Source organism: Nycticebus coucang, chromosome 8 (assembly GCF_027406575.1).
Source record: "Nycticebus coucang isolate mNycCou1 chromosome 8, mNycCou1.pri, whole genome shotgun sequence".
Lineage (NCBI taxonomy): Eukaryota > Metazoa > Chordata > Mammalia > Primates > Lorisidae > Nycticebus > Nycticebus coucang.
Window position 1 is genome coordinate 97,037,098 of NC_069787.1, and position 16,906 is coordinate 97,054,003.

The following is a 16,906-nucleotide window of genomic DNA, read 5'->3' on the forward strand; positions in this document are numbered from 1 at the left end:
TGAGTTTTTTTGTTGTAATCATTGAGAATCTTTTGTATTTCTGTGGTATCTGTTGTTATTTACCCTTTATCATTTCTGATTGAAGTTATTAGAAATCTTACTTTTCTGTTTATGGTTAGTCTGGCCAAGGGTTTATCAATTTTATTAATTTTTTCAAAGAACCAACTTTTTGTTTCACAGATCTTCTGAATAATTCTTTTTTTTTTCAATTTCCTTTAATTCTGCTCTGATTTTGGTTATGTATTTTCTTCTGCTGGGTTTGGGGTTGGATTGTTCTTCCTCTGCCTGAGTTGGCATCTTCCTTGCTTGAGATGGCCCATTAGGTTGTTGACTTGCTCTCTTTCTGTTTTCTTAATTAAGGCATCTAATGCTATAAATTTGCCTCTTTGCAATATCCCACAGCTTTTGATAGTTTGTGTCTTCATTATCATTTTGTTCCTGAAATCTAATGATTTCCTTTTGTTTTTTTTTTTTGTTTGTTTGTTTTGTAGAGGCAGGGTCTCATTACTTCTCAGGCTGGCTCTGGACTCAACAATCTTCCTACCTTAGCTTCCCAAAGTGTTAGTATTACAGGCCTGAGCCATTACACTTGACCCTCTGTTCAAAATTGTCCTTGGTGGAAATTTGGTCTGAATAATGCAGTCTATCATTAATGGAAACATAAATCCCTCTTCTCCTAGTTTTTTTCATTGTGGTTAACTATATGTAACATAAAATGCATTATTTAAACCATTTTAAAGAGTATAATTCAGGGGTAGTTAATACATTCTCAATGTTGTGCAACAATCACCACTATCTGGTTCCAGAACATTTCCATCATAACAAAAAGGAAACCTCAAACCCATTAAGCATTACTTCCTGTTCTTTCTCCCAGCTGCTGTCTCTATGAATTTGCCTCTTCTGGACACTTCACCTAAATGAACTCACACGACGGCCTTTTGTCTGGCTTCTTTCACCTGGCATAATGTTTTCAAGGTCACAGGTTACTTTTAAATGTGGTGTTTCCCTTGTTTTCTTAATGTTGTGCAGTTACAATTTTGACTTCGTCTTTGACTCAGAAGACATTTAGGAGATTGTTTGCAAAGGTTTGTTGTATTTTTTTTTCTTTTTTGAGACAGAGTCTCAAATGACTTCCTTCTTAATCTTGTCTTTGACCCAGCTATTCAGCATAAGGTTATTTTGTTTCCATGACTTTATAAGAGTATAAACATTTCTTTTGCTATTGAGTTCAACTTTTATTCCATAATAGTATGAGAAGATACAAGAAATAATTTCTATTGTTTTAAATTTGTTGAGGTTAGACTGTGTCCTAAGATGTGATCAATTTTGGAGGACAATTTGGAAGCTGATGAGAAGAATATATATTCAGTTTTGTTAGTATGAAATGTTCTGTGTAGGTTTGGTAAGTCCATTTGTTGTAGAGTCATGATTAAGTCTATTATTTCTTTGTTCAGTTTCTGTTTGGAAGATCTGTCCAGGACTATCAAAGGAGGGTTAAAATCTCCCACTATTATAGTGCAGGAAGATATATTGTTCAGATCAATTAGGGTTTGTTTTATAAATTGGGGCGCATTCGGGCAAGGTGTGTAAATGTTAATTATTAAAATCCCTTATGTTGCTTGTTTCTCTTGACAAATATGTAATGTCCATCCTTGTTTTTCCTTATTTTTGTTGCTTTAAATCTAATTGTATCTGGATAAGATTGCAACCCCTGCTTTTTTCTGATTTCTGTTTACCTGGATTACTGTTTTCCATCCCTTTGCCCTGAGTCTTGTTTTATCCTTTGATGTTAGGTATATTTCTTGGAGACAATAAATAACTGGCCTGAGCTTTCGTATCCAGTCAGCCAGCCTGTGGCTCTTTAGAGAATAATTTAAGCCATTCACATTTATTGAGAGAATTGAGAGGTATGGTGGAGTTTTTGGTCATCTTGTTTTTTTAGAGATCCAGAGCTTGTTTTCATCCCTTTCACCATTGTGGAAGCTAGGTTTTGTTCTTTAATTTATAGATGAGTTTACTTTAGTGGTGGACCATCATGCTTGTTATTATGAAGAATTGGTCTGAGTACTTCCTGTAGAGCTGGTCTAGTTATGGCAGATTTCCTCAACATTTGGATGTCAGTAAAATATTTGATTTTTCCATCGCAAATGAAACTCAGTTACTGGAATACAGGATCCTAGGCTCAAAATTGTTTGTTTAAGAAGGTTAAAGGTTGATGACCATCCTCTTCTGGCTTCAAAAGTTTTGGTTGAAAGATCTGTTGTCATCATGATATTTTTCCCTTTGTAGGTAAGACTTTTCTTATAACTGGCTGCTTTCAGGATTTTCTCCTTCCTATTAACCTTGGAAAAATTAATTCCAACGTGCCTAGGAGGTGCTTTGTTTGGACTGAGTCATGTTGGGGTTTGGAAACTATCTACTATCTGAATTCCTGTGTCTCTCTCAGTGCTTGGGAAATTCTCCACCATAATGTCTTGGAGTAGAGCATCCATGCCTTTAGGAACATCTTCTCTTTTGGAAGTCCTATAATTTGGATGTTTGATCTTTTGGAATGATCCCATAACTCTCTCAAGGAATATTCTGTTTTTGTTCTCCATTTTTCCTGCCTCTTTGAATGCTTGAGATAGTTCAAAAGTCTTGTCTTTAATTTCTAAAACTCTTTCTCTCTGTTCAACTCTATCACTAAGGGTTCTACTGTGTTTCCAAGCTCCTCAAATGCCTTTTCCAATTTCTTAATCTCTTTTTCTTATTATGTCCATAATATATGGACTTTGTATTTGAATTCATTAATTTCTGGAGCTAACTTTTGAATTTCTTTTTGGATTTCTACTTTCATCTTTTCCTCATTCCAATCATCTTATATGCCATCCACATTCTGAATTCTATTTTTATTTTTAATTTTCAAATCACATATGTCCTCTGTTTTATATCCTTTTTTTTTTTTATTGTTGGGGATTCATTGAGGGTACAATAAACCAGGTTACACTGATTGCAATTGTTAGGTAAAGTCCCTCTTGCACTCATGTTGAATTCTATTTTTTTTTTTTTTTTTTTAAGAGACAGGGTTTTGCTATGTTGCCCAGGCTGGAATGCAGTGGCTATTCACAGATGTGATCCCACTACTGATCAGCACGGGAGTTTTGACCTGCTCTGTTTTTGACCTGGGCCAGTTCACCCCTCCTTAGGCAAACTGGTGGCCCTGTGCTCCCGGGAGGCCACCATATTGATGTTGAACTTAGTGTGGACACCAGATCAGCACAGCACACTATAGCCCAGAACTCCTGAACTCAAGCAATCTTCCTGTCTCAGCCTCCTGAGTAGCTGGGACTGTAGGCGCATGCCATCGCATCTGGCAACACATTCTGAATTCTATTTCTGACATTTCAGCAATTTCTCTATGGATATTTTCTGTTGTATCTCCTTTGTAATCTCTCGGGGGAGTTCATCTGCTCTGATTTTTCATGTTGCCAGAGTTCTTCTGCTAGTTCCTCCCCATGAATATTTTCAGTTTTTAAAAAAATATATTAATTATACTTTTTTAGTTGAAATGATATGTTGTTGTCCCTGAATAATTGTGGAGAATAATCTAATTTGGAACCCTTAGGAAACATTGTACTAACCTATTTGGTAATTAAAACTGACAGGGTGAGACTGGATTGGGAGGCCCCAGAACCTGGAGCTGACCACCCCTTCTCCAATGAACTGGGGGTTGTGATTGTGGTTTTTCTCCTGTCACCTCACAGAGGTCCCTTTTCAGGGCTATATTCAGAGAGTCTAAGGGCCAGCTTGGTGAGATAGCTCAATCAGACTCTGTCATGATGTCAGCCTGCCCACTCTGCAATCCTAAGGAGTTTTGGCATTTTGCTGGAATTTCTGCTGTGCAAATATACAAACTCCAGTGGCCAGCCTCCTGCTGGCAATAGCTGGAGGAGGGGAATCCACAGACAGACCCACTGAATCTGCCCCCTCACTGCTGTAATGCCACTACCACTCAAACAAAAACAAACAAATGGTGAACCTGCAGCCCCAGGCAGGAGTGCCAGTGGAACAAGAATCCATGGATGGCTCCAGGGATGAGAGTTCCAGTCAAACTTGCTCAGGCAGCATGATTACGTGGGTTGAGTTCAGAGGGTCGTGAGGTGGATAGCTCTGGCCAAGAGTTCTGCTTAACTCGCTCAGGCAGTGCAAGCAATACCAACACAATAGAGTTCAGAGAATCACCAGGCAGCTAAAAAATAAAGATTAGTGGGTAGATCTGTCTGAGAGTTCCAGGGGTCAGGGGCTGGAGAAGGGTCTTTTCTAGTTAAAAGGAGAGTCAAGAAAAGTTCACTCCTATCTCAGCAAAAGTTGGAACTGCAACGTCACTGATTCCATGTTGCAGCTCAGTGGTCCACACAATGCCCCAGCCTCTCAGAGAACTCACCAAACACTCTGGATTCTACAGGGGGCAGTCCCACCTTCAAGCAACAAGGATAGGGAGAAGAATGAGCTGTGTACTCAGGATTGCAGAGAAAATATTTGTTTACTTTTGTGCCAGGCAAGATGGGGGCTAGGCTCAGAGGTGGGTCCTCCCTGGTGTAGGAAGATGGGGATTTAGTGGCTCTTTCCCATGGGTGAGCTGAGAGGTCTTTTATTCCCTGCTTACTTGCGGAAAGCCTGCCTCTGACCTCCCATTTGGAGGAGGGTATCTCCTATCCTTCTGGCAACAGGTGGCTTCAAACTAGCCCTCCATACCTGATCTTCATTGTCTTTCTTCCTCTTTCTTGGCCTCACTACTTGTCTCAGTGGGGATAGTGTACACCTCACTTACTTATCTCTGTGCTCAACTCCCCACCTTCAACTTCTCTGAGTCCACTTCAGTCTAACATCTCTCCCTCTGGGCAGGAGCCTCTGGCTGATGCTGCTTCTAGTTAGCCATTTTGACTCCAGTATGCAAATGTATCTCTGTTAAACAGCATATAGTGTGTGTGTGTGTTTAATACACTCTAAGAATATCACAGTACCTGTTTGTTTTTTTTTTTAATTTCAAAATATTAAGGGATGGCTCACTCTGGAAGGCTGAGGTGGGTGGATTGCCTGAACTCAGGAGTTCAAGACCAGCCTGAGGAAGAGTGAGACCTTGTCTGGGCATGGTAGGGGGTACCTGTAGTCCTAGCTACTTGGGAGGCTGAGACAAGAGAATAACTTGAACCCAAGAGTTTGAAGTTCCTGTGAACTATGACATCATGGCACTGTACTGAGGGTAACAAAGTGAGACTCTGTCTCAAAAAAAATATATATTAAGGGGGTATAAATGTTTTATGTTATATGGATCATTTTTGTAATGCTTGAGTCTCAGCTATAAGTGTGCCCATCACCCAAATAGAGTGCACTGTACCTATTAGGCAGGTTTCTTCCCCTCTCCTCCTCCCTTCTCCTCCCTGATTGATTTCCATTAGTTTTACTTTTTTCCTGACAATATCTTTTATAAAAAATTGGAATGCCTAGCATATTTATATTCATTATCATTATTGATATTCAATATTATCTTGTTATTCATTTTATTTTTTTCATCTGCTTTGATTCTGTTGTAGTCCTCTTTTGGATCAATTAAATAATTTTAGCTTTTAATTTTATCTCTTTTATTAACTATTCATACCTGTTTGACTAACTTTTAAGAGATTATTTTTGACCTTTATTTTTACAATATGCATCCTTGACTTAAAATATACAATTATTGTTAAATCAATTCATCTTAAATTGAAATTATACCACATTGAGTAAGATATAAGAAACTAACAACAGTATAATTTCATTTATCCCCTTCTAGAATTTGTGATATTGTCGTTTTATATTTTACATGCATGTAAGTTACAAATCCTGCAATCCATTTTTTTATTTATTATTTTTAATTAAATCATAACTGTGTACATTAATGCGTTTATGGGGGACAAGGTGCTTATTTTATATACAATTTGGAATGCTAACATCAAACTTGTTAACATAACCATCACCTCACTTACTATTTGTTGTGTTAAGACATTTATACTCTAATCTTAATAGTTTTGATATGTACCCTTGGATTGTGCACAATAGGTGTGGTCTCACCAAATACCTTCCCTCCTCCTGGCCTTCCCCTCTCCTCTTCTTTTGCTCCTCTTCCCTCCTTCTTTCTGGACCAGAAAGTGTGTTTTATCATTCATATGAAAGTGTGGGTGATTATATATTGGTTTCATAATAGTATCAAGTACATGGATACTTTTTCTTCCATTCTTGAGATACTTTACTAAGAAGGTAAACATAAAACATGTAAAGTCTCCATCCTTTTTATGGCTGCATAGTATTCCATAATGTGGTACATATACCACAATTTGTTAATCCATTCATGAGTTGATGGGCATTTGGGCTGCTTACATGACTTGGCAATTATGAACTGGGCTGCAATAAACATTCTGGTGCAAATATCTTTGGTGTAAAATGATTTGGGGTCATCTGGATATATAGCTAGTAGAGGAATTACAGGATCAAATGGCAGGTCTACTTTTAGTTCCCTAAGTGTTCTCCAAACTTCTTTCCAAAAGGAACATATTAGCTTGCATTCAGTGCAGAAGTGTTCCCTTCTCACCACATACACACCAACATTTGTAGTTTTGGGATTTTGTGATGTGGGCTAATCTTACTAGAGTTAGATGATATCTCAAAGTGGTTTTGATTTGCATTTCTCTGATGATTAAAGATGATTAAAGCATTTTTCATGTGCTTGTAGGCCATGTGCCTGCCTTCTTCAGAGAAGCTTCTGTTCAAGTCTCTTACTCACAATGAAATGGGATTATTTTTTCTTTTCTTATTAATTAGTTTGAGTTCTCTGTGGATTCCAGTTATCAGACCTTTGTCAGAAACATAATCTGCAAATATCTTCTCCCATTCTGAGGGCTGTATGCTTGCTTGACTTACTGTGTTCTTGGCTGTGCAGAAGCTTTTTAGTTTCATCAGATCCCAGTAATATATTTTTGGTGTTGCTTCAATTGCCTGGTGGGGGGGGGTCCTCCTCATAGAATATTCTCCCAGGCCCATTTCTTCACACGTTTTCCATGGACTCTCTCCATGTCTTAATTTTAAATCTTTTATCCTGTGAGAATCAATTTTATTAATGGTGAAAAGTGAGGCTCCAGTTTCAGTCTTCTACAGGTTTCCAGCCAGTTCACCCAGTACCATCTGTAAATGGGGAACCTTTCCCCCAGTTAATGCTTTTGATAGGCTTGTCAAAGATCAAATGACAGTAAGTGGCTGGGTTCATCTCTTGGTTCTGTATTCTGTTCCATATATCTACCTCTCTATTTTTGTGCCAGTACCATGCTGTTTTGATCATTATACATTTATAGTATAGCCTGAAGTCTGGTAGCATGATTCCTCCTGATTTGTTTTTACTTCTGAGTAATATCTTGGCTATTTGAGATTTTTTTTTATTCCATATAAAACGAAGTACTATTTTTTCCAGATCTTTTTTTTTTTAATTGTTAAATCATAGCTGTGTACATTAGTGCAATCAGGGGGTAAAATGTGCTGGTTTCATATACAATCTGAATCCAGATCTTTAAAGTATGACAAGGGTGATTAAATCTGTTGATTGCTTTGGATAGTATGGATATTTTAACAATGTTGATTCTTCCCAGCCATGAGCATGACATATTTTTCCATTTGTTAACATCTTCAGGTCTTTCTTTTTGCAGAGTTTCATAGTTCTCTCTATGGAGATCTTTCATGTCCTTTTTTAGGTAAATTCCCAGATAGTTCATCTTCTTTGGCACTACTCTACCAAAGGCGACATAACAAGACTCTGCCTCAAAAAAGAAAAAAGAAAATCCTTAGAAAACTTAAAAAGAAAACCCAAACAATTAGAAGTAATAAACAAGTTTATCAGGGGTAAGATTATAATATTAATATATAAAAATCTATTTTATTTCTATATATTAGCAATGAACAACACAAAAATAAAATTCAGAAAAGGAAAAAAAAGCATCAAACTAAACACGAAAAGTTCAAAATCTGTACTCCAAAAACCACAAAGAATTGCTGAGAAAAATTTTTAAAAATATATAAATAAATGGAAAAATAATATTTTTAACATTTTTTATTTTTATATTTAGATGTATCTTTTGTCCAACTGCATATACATATATTTTGTAACCCAGTGTGAAACTCTTAGCTTCTTTATTTGAACATTTAGTCCATTCGTATTTATTGTAATAGAAACAGATCTATTAGATATATTTCTACCATATAACTATGCCTTCCATTATCTCACTTTTCTCTACTTCATTTTTATTAGCATTTCCCCCTCTTTCCATTTTTCCCCTCTAAAAGTTTAAAAGATACAAGTCTGAGCTAGGCGCATTAGCTCACACCTGTAATCCTAGCACACTGAGAGGCTGAGGCAGGTGGATTGCTTGAGCTTAGGAGTTCAAGACCAGCCTGGGAAAGAGCAAAACCCCATCTCTACTAAAAATAGAAAAACTCACAGGTGGGCTTCTGTAGTCCCAGCTACTCAGGAGGCTGAGGCAAGAGAATTGCTTGAGCCCAAGAGTTGGATGTTGCTGTGAGCTATGACACCAAGGTACTCTGCCCAGGGCCAAAAGTGAGACTCTATCTCAAAAAACAAACAAGCAAACAAACAAAAACCCCCCAACCATTCCCCCCAAAACTTTAAAATTTAAAAAAAGATATAGAGTCTGATTTGATTCCTTTAGTGGTTACCTTAGAAATTGCAACATACCTACTTAATTGCTAAACAGTTTTAAATTATAATACAGTTTATCCATTATCACCAAACCTACATTATTGTTGTGTATTTTAATTCAATTTTGTTCTTTCATACCCTCAAAGTACATTTATTATTGTCATTTCATATAGTCAATGTTTGTTTAAATTTTCCCCCATATTCACCATATTTTTTCTTCTTCATTCCTTCTTATACCTCAAGCCTCATTATTCTTCTACTTAAGATACTTGGCATTTGAAATTTTAAAGAGACAGGGTCTTATTCTGTCACCTAGGCTGGAGTGCAGTGGTGAGATAATAGCTCACTGCAGCCTTGAGCTCCTGTGCTCAAGCAGTCTTCCTGCCTCAGCCTCCCAAGTAGCTGAGACTACAGGTGCATGCCACCATAGTTGGCTATTTTTTTCTATCTTTTTGTAGAGACCGAATCTGCCTTTGTTGCTCAGACTGGTCTTGAACTCTTGGCCTAAAGCTATGTTCCTGCATCAGCTTCCCAAAATGTTGGGATTACAGGCAGAAGCCACTGCATCCAGCCATGTTTGATGCTATTTTGAATGGAATAGTTTTCTTTTTATCTGGAATAATATTATATCATGTACCACAAAGCATTTATCCATTAACCTATTGAAGGACATCTTGGTTGCTTTCCAGTTATGGCAATTATTAATAAAGGTATTATAAACATTTGAGCACAGGTTTTGTGTGAATATAGTTCAATTCATTTGGGTAAATGCTAAGAAGCTCAATTACTGGATCATATGGTAAATCTATGTTCAGTTTGTTTATTTTCTTTAACAAACTGTCAAACTGTCGAGTGGTGGTGCCATTTTACATTCTTCCCAGCAATGAATAAGCATTCCTGTTGCTCCATATCCTTGCCTGCATTTGGCATTGCCAGTGTTTTATAGTTTGGCCATTGTAATCTGGGTGTAGTGGTATCTTATTGTTGTTTTGATTTGTGATTTCCGACTGACATATGATATTGAGAATCTTTTCATATTTATTTGCCATTTATATATCTTTTTTAGTAAACTGTTTAGTTCTTTTGTACATTTTTAAATTGGATTGTTTGTTTTCTTTTTTTTTTTTTGTGGTTTTTGGCCGGGGCTGGGTTTGAACCCGCCACCTCCAGCATATGGGACCGGCGCCCTACTCCTTGAGCCACAGGCACCGCCCTGATTGTTTGTTTTCTTATTGATGAGTTTTAAGAGCTCTTTATATGTTTTAGGTCACAGTCCTTTGTTGGGTGTGTTATTTATTTATTTATTTAAAACTTTTTTTGGGGTGGGGACAGAGTCTCACTATGTCACCCTCGGTAGAGTGCCATGTCATCATGGCTCACAGCAACCTCAAACTCTTAAGCAATTCTCTTGCCTTAGCCTCCAAAGTAGCTGGGACTACAGGTGCCTGCCGCAACGTCCGGCTATTTTTTGGTCATAGTTGTCATTGTTGTTTGGCAGGCCCAGGTTGGGTTTGAACCCGCTAGCTCTGGTGTATGTGGCTGGCCCCCTAGCCGCTGAGTTACAGGCATCAAGCCTATTTTAAACTTTTTTGAGACAAGCTCTGTTGCTCAGGCTGGAGTGCAGTGGCAAAATCATAGTTCACTGCAGCCTGGGCTCTTGAGTGCAAGTGATCCTTCCTGAGTATCTAGGACTAGAGGTGTATGCCACCATGCCTTGTTAATTGGTTTTTAATTTTTGGCAGAGATGGGGTCTCACTATGTTGTCCAGATTGGTCTTGAAATCCTGGACTCAAGTAATCCTTCCTTCCTCCTTGGCCTCCCAAATTGATAGGATTACAGGTGAGAGGCACTGCTCCCAGACAGGTCATGTTTTTTAGAAATGTTTTCTCCTACTCAGTATCTTTTTTTCATTCTCTTAACAGAGCTAAGGAGTTGTAAATTCTAATTTATCAATTTTCTCCTTCATGGATCATGCTTTTGGTATTATATTTAAAAAGTCATTTCTGAAAGCAAGGTCAGAATAGCCCAGATTTTCTCCTTTGTTACCTTCTAGAGGTATTATAGTCTTCTATTTTACATTTAGGTATCTGATCTATTTTGGGTTGATTTTTGCAAGACATATAAAGTATGTGTCTAGATTTACATTTTTTTTTTACATATGAATGTCCAGTTGTTTCAGCATCATTTGTTGAAAAGACTGTCCTTTCCCTATGAAATAGCTTTTGCTCCTTTGTCTGTGCTCAGTTGAGTATATTTGTGTGGGTCTATTATGGGGCTCTCGATTCTGTTCCATTGATTTATTCGTCTATTCTTTCATCACAACCACTCTGTCTTGATTACTGTAGCTTTATAATGATTCTTAAAGTTGGTTAGTTCTCTGATTTTGTTCTTCTCTAATGAAACTTTCCAAGTAAGAAGACATGTAGGCATCTAAAGCGATGAATTTTCCTTTCAAAGCTGCTTTTGCAGTATCCCATAGGTTTTGGTAGCTTGTGTCTTCATTGTTGTTATGCTCAAGGAAGTTAATGATTTCCTGTTTTATTTCTTCCTGCACCTGTCTGTTATTCAACAGAAGATTGTTTAATTTCCATGCCTTTGTGTGGGGTCGAGCGTTTTTGTTAGAGTTGAGTTCCACCTTTAGTGCCTTCTGGTCTGAGAAGATACAAGGTAAAATTTCAATTCTTTTGATTCTGTTGATATTTGTTTTGTGTCCCAGGATATGATCAATTTTGGAGAATGTTCCATGGGGTGATGAGAAGAATGTATATTCTTTATCTTTGGGATGGAGTGTTCTATATGCGTCTATCAAGCACAGTTGTTCTAGGGTCTCATTTAAATCTCTTATATCTTTGTTTAATTTCTGTTTAGAGGATCTGTCCAGCTCTGTAAGAGGAGTGTTAAAGTCCCCTGTTATTATGGTATTATCAGATATCATATTGCTCAGACTGAGTAAGGTCTGTTTCAAGAATCTGAGAGCATTCAAATTGGGTGCACAAATATTTAGAATTGAAATGTCTTCTTGTATTTTTCCATTGACCAATATAAAGTGACCATCTTTGTCTTTTTTGACTTTAGTTGCTTTAAATCCACATGTATCTGAAAATAAGATTGCAACTTCTCTTTTCTTCTGAATTCCATTTGCCTGAAAAATTGTCTTCCAACCCTTGACTCAGAGCTTTAATTTGTCTTTTGAAGCCAGTGTGTTTCTTGCAGACAGCAAATGGATGCTTGTGTTTTTTAATCCAGTCAGCCAATCTATGTCTCTTCAGTGGGGAATTCAAGCCATTAACATTTATTGAGATAATTGATAAGTGTGGTAGTATTCTATTTGTCTTATTTTGTGAGAGTCCATTGCTTAGTTTTATCTTTTGCATCAGTGTGGAGGTTAGGTTCTGTCCTTTGATTTCTGAGTTCTTATTTGCTGCTGATCCATTGTGGTGGTCAGTGTGCAGAACAGGTTGAAGTATTTCCTGTAGAGCTGGTCTTGTTGTGGCGAATTTCCTCAATGTTTGTATATCCATAAATGATTTGATTTCTCCGTCAATTTTTAAGCTTGGCTTAGCAGGGTACAGAATTCTGGGCTGAAAATTATTCTGTTTAAGTAGATTAAAGGTAGATGACCATTGTCTTCTTGCTTGGAAAGTTTCATTAGAGAAGTCTGCGGTCACTATGATGGATTTGCCCCTGTAGGTCAACTGGCGCTTACTCCTGGCAGCTTGCAGAATCTTTTCTTTTGTCTTGCCTTTGGACAGGTTCATCACAATGTATCTTGGAGAAGCTCGGTTAGAGTTGAGGCGACCTGGGGTCCGATAGCCCTCTGAAAGCAGTGTGTCAGAATCTTTGGTGATATTTGGGAAATTTTCTTTTATAATATTCTCTAGTATGGCTTCCATTCCTCTGGGGCATTCTTCTTCCCCTTCTGGGATTCCTATAACTCGTATGTTGGAACGCTTCATAACGTCCCATAATTCTGACAGTGAACGTTCTGCTTTCTCTCTCTTCTTTTCTGCCTCTTTTACTATCTGAGTTATCTCAAGAACTTTGTCTTCTACCTCTGAGATTCTTTCTTCTGCATGGTCTAACCTGTTGCTGATACTTTCCATTGCATCTTTAAGTTCCCTAGTTGACTGTTTCAGTTCCTTCAGCTCTGCTGTATCCTTTTTATATTCTTCATATCGTTCATCTCTTATTTGATTCTGTTTTTGGATTTCCTTTTGGTTATTTTCCACTTTATTAGAAGTTTCCTTCATTGTTTCCATCATTTCTTTCATTGTTTTCAACATGTGTATTCTAAATTCCCTTTCTGTCATTCCTAACATTTCTGTATAGGTGGAATCCTCTGCAGTAGCTACCTCATGGTCCCTTGGCGGGGTTGTTCTGGACTGGTTCTTCATGCTGCCTGGAGTTTTCTGCTGATTCTTCCTCATGAGTGATTTCTTTTATCTGTTTCCTTGCCCTAATATTCCTTTCACTTCCTCTTGCTCTTTAAGTTCTCATGCCTGTGGACTAAGGGTTACAGGACCAGAAGGGTGAGAAGGTTGAAGAGCAAAAAAGGGATGAAAGAAAGGAGGACCGAGTGATAAGAAAAAAAAGAAAAATAGAGAAAGGAGAGGGGGTGGGTAAAAGGAATATTGACAAAAAGAAGAGAGGCACAGAAAGAGGGAGACAGAGCAATATAGGTGTACAGTAGGGTACTTTGACATAACCTTAAAAAAATCCCACCTTCTAGGGGTGCCCAGTTGGGTGGTTCCCTTGAGATCAGCAGCTCTTTGCTAACCTGATCAGACACAGTACCCCACCTCCACCAAGTAGAAAGGAAAGACAAAAATGCTATAAATCAAACCAAAACAAGCAAACAGAGAACTTTATGGGATAAAATTGGGTGAAAAACCAAATAATAGCAGTAGAAACACTAGCAAAAATGAAGTTCTAGTTATTGAAAAAGGCAGCAATGGGAAATTATAATTAAACTAGAAAAATTGAGAAAGAAAAAGGATCTGTATGGAGAAGGTTGAACTTAAAAAACAAAACAACATCAACAACATCAAAATAAACAAAAAAAACAACCAAACCAAAAAAAAAAAAAAAAACCACAACCAAAACCAAAGCAGTATGTATATGTTATTGAATATTGTCTGGGCAACACGTGGTCTTCTGGGGTATGAGATGTTAATCACAGTTCTGATACGCCTGGAGGCTGCTGATTTCTCAAACTCCAGCAGGTAGACACCCTAAATCTCTCTTCAGCCCACTTAAAAGGCACTTTGAACTTGCAAACTTGCTGAGCAGAAGATTTCCCAGGAAAGTGCTTGTTGCTGGGATCACTGCTGAAGTGGCTAACCACTTACCCAGTGTGCCAAAACCGGTCTCACTCTGTCCCTGAGGGTTAGGGCTGCAAGGTGGCTCAGACCCCACCCTTAGGCTACTTGTTCGCTGGGTTACCAGCTCCCACCCAATTCTAGCTCTGCGACCCTGAGGGCGGAGCTTGCCAGGGCAGATCGCTCACAATGGCTCCCTGTGACCCACAGCCAAACACTATTAGCTCCGTCTGGCTCAGCGGCTCAGACTGGGGCCCTAGACAACAGCCAAATTTCTCCGCACTCCCGCTCAGGCTCTCCCCAAGGCAGTTCAACTGAGTGCCAAGTCCAAAGACACCAAAACAGTTCACAGGTGAGGCCTTTCTGGTTTGCAGTCTCGCTGCTACTGAACTTACAGTTGTGGGCGGGTTTAGACGGATTGAACACACGCGGCCACTTGCCGTTTTTTCACTGTTTTAGTCCTCCTCTTGGGGTCCAGAAGTCTCTCGCTGACTCCCTGTATCCTCACAGGGGTGATGATAGGCAGTTCCCACCAGCCAGAGATGCCTGGAGTCCTATCTCCCCAGACTCACAGTGCCCAGATGCAAGGAAGCTGTTACTCGGCCGCCATCTTGCTCCGCCTCTCAAGTTTCCGCCTTTCTTCTTCCTTAATTACCCCTCTTCTTTTGCTTCCCCTTTTCCAGAATTGGGATCATTTCTTATCCACTGAAGACCCCTCTTCCACTCTTTCCATTATTTTGACCTTTCCTGGGCAAAGTTAATAGCTTTATCTTCATTACACTTGTGTTTCAGGGGAGAGGAATACATGTGTTTTTACACAGCTACATTTTCTCTCCTGATTTACCTATTATAGATATATTGTTTCTATATAAATTCCATTTCAGGTGTGCCCATTATAAATATTATATGGTTAGACGTTTTCATAGATGAATTTTACCTATTTCTATTTAATACAGACTTACTTCCTTTAGGTTTTCTATCGATTATGCATTCTTCTTTTTGTCCTCCATTTCATGCTTCTGTTGAAAGTTTTCTTCTTCATGTTTTTCCTCTAATGTTTTAGTAGTTGTAGCAGAGGCTGCTGGTTGCCTTGTCAATATCTATTCTCACTTCTGCCTTATAAATGGAACACTGATGTGAAGGACACTGGTCTTTTCATCAACATTCTTGTTCTCTTCTCTTTTCAGGCATATAGGAAGATTGTGTTTCTCTTCTCCTTGAAGTTAGATAAAGCTATATGGCTAGTTGAGTCAATAAAATGAGAGCAGAAATGAAATGTGACACTTCCAAATGAAAGGCTATATAGTGGCTGGTGGTTCGCTCCATCTCTGCTAGGAATAGCATAATTATAGAAGCTCATATCCACATGAAGGTGGTGTCAGAGTGCTAGAACACTGAGCAAACACACAGAGGGATGCTGCCATGGAGAGTTACCTGGACTCCAGCACGATTTGCCTGTGTGAGAAATATACTTCCATGAAGCTACTGAGATTTGGTATTTGTATCACAGCATAGTCTGGCCCATTTGGATACATCTGAGTTTAGTTATAGTGGCAAAAAGCATCTTGGTAGCAGGGAGGATCAAGTAACCATTTTAGATAATACATTATTAATGGAAGTTGCTGGGCAATGGACCTTCTAGGAAAGGTCTTTAAGAAAATAAATGGGAAAAAGCTCAAGTGCCCATCGATCCATGAAAGGATTAATAAATTGTAGTATATGTACACCATGGAATATTATGCAGCCTTAAAGAAAGATGGAGACTTTACCTCTTTCATGTTTACATGGATGGAGCTGGAACATATTCTTCTTAGTAAAGTATCTCAAGAATGGAAGAAAAAGTATTCAATGTACTCAGCCCTACTATGAAACTAATTTACGGCTTTCATATGAAAGCTATAACCCAGTTATAACCTAAGACTATGGGGAAAGGGACGAAGGGGGGGAGAAGGGGGAAGATGGGCAGCGGGAGGGTGATTGGTGGGATCACACCTACGGTGCATCTTACAAGGGTACATGTGAAACTTACTAAATGTAGAATATAAATGTCTTAACACAATAACTAAGAAAATGCCAGGAAGGCTATGTTAACCAGTGTGATGAAAATATGTCAAATGGTATATAAAACCAGTGTATGGTGCCCCATGATTGCATGAATGTACACAGCTATGATTTAATGATTAAAAAAAAAAAGAAAGAAAAAAATGCAGGTTTCCAGTGGCAGGGTCTGGAGAAGGGGCAGCAGCACCATGTCCAGCTGAAAAGGTGGCAAGAAAAATCCCCTATAACAGCCTAAGAAGAGGCCAAGGAGATGGATGAGGAAGCTAAAGTGTTCAAACAGAAACAAAAAGAGGAGCAGAAGTAATTGGAGGAACTAAAAGCGAAGTCTGTGGGGAAGGGCCCTCTTGCCACAGGTGGAATTAAGAAATCTGGCAAAAAGTAAGCTGATCCTTGTGCCTGAGATCATGATGACCCTGGATTCCTATTTAAACATAACATATTTGCCATCTATAGCTAAAATGAAGTGTTGCTTTAGAGCCTATTGTACATTTAAGAATAAACTTTTGTAAAGAAAAAACAAAGGAAGGAAGGAAGGAAGGAAGGAAGGAAGGAAGGAAGGAAGGAAGGAAGGAAGGAAGGAAGGAAGGAAGGAAGGAAGGAAGGAAAAACTTGATTGGTATGAGCAGTTTATCCTCTTGCCCTTCCTCTTCCTCTTGCCCCAAATGTAGACAACAATGGCTTTTACGGGAGAGGGTGACAAACTTTAAGCTTTTAAACTTTAACCTGTTTCTAATAGTCCAGTGCAATTCCAAATTGTTATAGAACTTACTGAAGTAATTTTTATTCTTCTAGTATTATACTAAAATTACTT

The 16,906-nt window shown here is 38.4% G+C and overlaps 1 pseudogene; it reads left to right on the plus strand.

Annotated features, from left to right (window-relative positions):
• Window positions 1–16,283: 16,283 nt before the first annotated feature.
• Window positions 16,284–16,477, plus strand: LOC128591977 (translation machinery-associated protein 7-like; annotated as a pseudogene).
• Window positions 16,478–16,906: the final 429 nt, after the last annotated feature.